The sequence below is a fragment of the Palaemon carinicauda genome, chromosome 16 (assembly GCF_036898095.1).
Source record: "Palaemon carinicauda isolate YSFRI2023 chromosome 16, ASM3689809v2, whole genome shotgun sequence".
Classification (NCBI taxonomy): Eukaryota; Metazoa; Arthropoda; class Malacostraca; order Decapoda; family Palaemonidae; genus Palaemon; species Palaemon carinicauda.
In genome coordinates this window covers 39,994,555-39,999,554 of record NC_090740.1, presented here as the reverse complement: position 1 = coordinate 39,999,554, position 5,000 = coordinate 39,994,555, and the positions used below count along the sequence as shown (strand labels likewise).

The 5,000-nt window shown below is 32.6% G+C and overlaps 1 protein-coding gene across 1 annotated transcript in view; it reads right to left on the bottom strand.

The window, feature by feature from the left end:
- Window positions 1-5,000, bottom strand: part of LOC137655724 (uncharacterized transmembrane protein DDB_G0289901-like) — a 78,231-nt gene that overhangs the window by 71,924 nt on the left and 1,307 nt on the right. The gene's annotated exons all lie outside the window — the stretch shown is intronic.

Below are 5,000 nucleotides of genomic sequence, written 5' to 3'. Positions count from 1 at the left end.
AAGATTTTTTTTTCTTTTTTTTTTTACTTTTTTGTGCCTGCTATCGTTTTACATGAATCTTGGGAAGTACAAAACAACTTATTGAACTAAAGTTAATCTATCACTAGTAATAGATGATTTTTTAACTTCAAACAGACGTTAACACAAACTTCCCAAATCCTGATGACCTTCATAGATCACTTTTACGAAATAGAATTATCTAGTTTTTTTTTTTTTTCAATTTTCACTAATGTTTCTTAGGATGCAATCTCAAATCCCTTAAGTAATTTGAAATCAACAAATGAAATCTTATTCTTTCGATGGATTTCTCCACCTGATGAATGTTTGTTTTCTTTGTCCTTTTGAGTAAAAAATAGAAAATGTAACAAAGGTTTAAAGTGGAGATTGATTGCTACACACATCAATTTTTCATGGATGTAAGTTTAGAAAAGTGGTTTACTTTTTTTGAATGAAGAGTAATATTTTCAAGTAACCCATTCGTCATAAGTAACGACAGTTTTTCTCTAATTTTACTGACATCTTTGCGTCAGAACGTTTACTTCATAAGCTAAAAGGAGTGTCAAACTGTTCATTACGGGGGGAAATGACATTCACCTTATCATTCACTGTTCTTTTACTCTGTCGACCATAAATTAACGTAAGAGCGGTTGTCATTCGAGTGGCTTTTTCTCTCAATATGTAGTCCTGTTTGAAGGAGTAGGTGTTGACTTTGGTGACTGGCCAAAACACTAATCCTGATGTTGAGACAAGACTGTGAATCAAAGGCGCATCGGTTATATGGCTATTTTTTCGCTTTGAAGTTAAAGAATTCTAGTAACACTCAAAAAGTAAAATTGTATATCGATGGTAAGACCCATTTTGAAGTCGAAATGGTATTTCAAGCCTCGGACAAAATCGAATGGAACTTGAAAAGGTAATGTTTATGCTACACCTTATTGATAAACAATCTTTTAATCCGGGGTAAATAATAATGTGGTCATGTAGGAGACCATCAAAACAATACGTAACAAATTATTTACAATGTATTCCAGTGATCCTATTAAAGGATGCTATGTATGACGCAGATTCGCGAAAGGAGTTAATCGAATCAGTGGCTTCAAATCTTGCTGAAGGATGTTAGTAAAAAAGATAATTAAAGCAATTCCAAAGATGTAGTATTCGTCAGGTAAATTCTCTCTCTCTCTCTCTCTCTCTCTCTCTCTCTCTCTCTCTCTCTCTCTCTCTCTCTCTCTCTCTCTCTCTCTCTCTCTCTCTCTCTCTCTCATCTAATGAATAACTCAATAGTTATCTATTGCTTTGTTAAGCTTCTATGATTATTTCAATTGGTATAACCTTAACCATTCCTTTTGAAATCGTCTAAATATAAACAATTAAAGCAGTTATATCTTTCGATGCTGCAAGTTTGCACTAGTCTATTTCTAATTCGTGCAATAAAAATGATTGCCATCACCGTAATACTGGCTGGGTGAAAACTCTTTCTTCATTTCAGTTGGAGACCAGAGACCAGTTATCAGAATGTCTCCTCGTAATGCCTAATATTAGAGGCCTATGTAATGTACGAAATCCGGACGCCACCCTGACTCCATTATATAAGATATAATGTACATTTGGCGCAGTTGTATGTGCAAGAAACTCGTTTATAGACTCCTGTGTCCTTCAGAGACCTTCTAACAGAAGGATAATACCAGTTTTTAATGCTAGCGATTTTTTCTCTAGCATTGGGACTGAAATTACTTGTCCTCTCATTGGATGATAAGTATAAATATATATATATATATATATATATATATATATATATATGCAAAATTATTAATTCTTAAAATAATTTAAATCAAATAATTTGTCTTCTTGACTAACTATAACTGGACAAAATCAGAGACAATTAGATGAGCACTCAGTAGAGAGCATGACTTCGCCAAACCAAGCATTCTTGTACTTCGATGTATTTTCTTCTAAATCAGATGGATTTGTCCTTGGGTCATACTCCACATGTCCAACAAGTTTCGTTGAAATTGGTTCGATAGTTTTTGCGTAATGATGTTCACAAACAAAGAAATGAGCTAACAAAATATTTGCCTTTTACCTAACAGCGATTATTTTCAAAATACTGCTGCGTACTTGTACTTTGATATACGTTGCCCAAAATGTTACAGATTTATCCTTGGATCCTATCCAACATGACTACCAAGTTTGGTAGAAGTTGGTAGAGTTTTTGTGTAAAATTGCTCAAAAACAAATTAACAAATAAATAAGGTAACAAGCACACGAAAAAGACAGGGATGAATACAAATACATACCTTTCGCAAAATCTTCGATTTTTGCGAATGTAATGAATGGATGTAATAAAGCTTTTTTGTACCATTGAGTATTTGCTATTTTTTTTCCAAATGACCAAATAATTGTCACATTAGACATTACACTTGAAAAAAAAAATGAGATATAATGGAAAGTATATCTGATATAAAAATATTGCCTAAATCTGAAAAAAAAAGTCTTTATCTGCCTCTTTGAAAGAAATAATTTTGTACATATCAGTGGAAACACAAAGATGTAAAGCTACCGTTGAGAGGTAGAAGAAGAAAGGGTTCCTGCTCAGAGCAATAAATCAGATGGCTCTTGCTTCTTTAAAAGTTTCAATTAAGCTTTGAAGGAGAGCACACGAGTAAAGTAAGTCTATGGTAATTGTTTGAGTATATTTAATCTTGAGGTTGAAATAAAAATTTAAATTTAAACTATTTTCAAAAGGATCAAAATGATAAAATTATTTCTTAACCCAGCAGTCATATCTCATTTATTACTTTTGTCCCGAAGACTTCCACCCGTATTACGATTTTTATAAGATTTTTTAAATCTATAATTTCCAGAACTGTGTTTTTCTACTAATTTTACTCAGATCAAAAGAAACACTAATGAAGCATATATACATTAACACGCACATACAGTATACACATGCAGTGGGTATACATGCGCATATATATATATATATATATATATATATATATATATATATATATATATATATATATATATATATATATATATATATATATAACTGTGTAAGAACGCCTCTAACTGCATGCATATGAACTTCTAATATTGCTGTCTTTGAAGTTTAAATCCTGCGTTTGAACTTTTAAAAGAGTAAAAAAAAAAAAATATAACGGAACCTTGTTCAAATACGAGTTTATATTTCTGAGCTGTAATAGGGTGTTGGCAAAACTTCCTTGAGAATGTCGAATGGAAAGTATATTTTTTTCAAATATAATACGCAGATCATTTAGATCTATAAACGATAACTTGCGTTCTTACGTAATGAACCGTAAATCACCAGAGTAACCAAGCAAATGTCATGATTTGGTGCTTGTGAAATCGCCAGAATGAGGTGTTTCATTATAGGTCATTTGGGTCACTCGAATAAGCAAGTATGAAAGTTGAAGGTTAGCTTTTCTGCAAAACGACAATTCAAAGGCTGTCACAATATTTTCTTGATTATTATTATTATTATTATTATTATTATTATTATTATTATTATTATTATTATTATTATTATTATTACAATCTAAGCTACAACCCTAGTTGGAAAAGAAGGATATTATAGGGCAAGGGCTCCAACAAGGAAAAATAACCCGGTGAGGAAAGGAAACAAGGAAATAAGTAAACTATAATGAAAGTAATGCCAATCAAAATAGAATGTTTCAAGAACAGCAACAACATTAAATTAGATTTTTCATAAATAAACTATAAAAATTAAAAATAATACAAGAAGAGAAGATTAGATCTTCAGCATTTGTTAAGAAACCGCATCTTTTTTTTTTATTCTTTTTTGAGTAGTGGTTTAATTTGAACATGTTTACCTGTTTACGGAATAAGAATTATAATTGCAGGTTTGAAATCTTCAGAGTTGTACGGGGAAACGAAATATCATCTACCTCAGGCATGAATTGGCCTTTTTTTTCTCAAGTAAGACAATTTCAAGCACGAGTAATGACAAATTAAGAATGCGTAATTTGAAATTAAAGCGTTGAGCAAAACGGAAAAGAATGTTTGGGCAACTTAATCGCTTTAGATTTCCGGTATGAACATTTCTCTGTTGTAATATCGAGTAATTTTAAGTTAGTTAAAAAAAAAATACTCAGGTATCAAACAAATCGTCATGAATATTGTGGGCCTGGAATCTTCGCAAATAATCTTATACATTCTTTTGTACCTTTTATAAATCATGTGTTCGACATAATGTAACGGTAACGTTAGGGACTATGCTAGAAGCACATGAAGTCACCATCATAGAAGTTTGGTCATTTTAGCCGGTTACGTGTTCCTGGTTTCTCTCTCTCTCTCTCTCTCTCTCTCTCTCTCTCTCTCTCTCTCTCTCTCTCTCTCTCTCTCTCTCTCTCTCTCTCTCTCGTTTAATGGAATGTTGAACATTCGAATAATACTGTGAACGCTGTTTAGTTCACTTTGTGAAAATTTATTAAAAAATAAAAATAAAATTCATTCAAGATAATTAGTTTATTAAAAGAAACATAAGAAGGGATTCCTTCGACCAGGAAACCTCCGATTATTTTCCAAATTGGGGCACTTGAACAACAACGAAAATAAGAGTATTTTATTGAGATCATTGTTTTTTAAAGACAGAGCTGAAGGAGAGAGAGAGAGAGAGAGAGAGAGAGAGAGAGAGAGAGAGAGAGGTGAATCCTAAAGAAAGTGAGAAAGGTGTGTGGATAGTGGGTGGGTTCCAGGGAGGACTGGATGCCCAAGGGAAGGGGATGGAGATGCCTGGAAGTCGGGAGGTCGAAGAAGTAGCTGGAGCTGGAGGAAAAGTTAATGGGTCTGGAGGGTCAGACAATCACCCAGAAATAACACGTTTCATCGCTATAACTTTACATGACAGCTTAATCATGGAATCGTTATACATCAAATGACATTAACCTTAAAGTTTATTTCCTGTTATAGTTTTACATTCTATTATTCAGCGATGCTTTTGAAACGGAAAGAAAAAA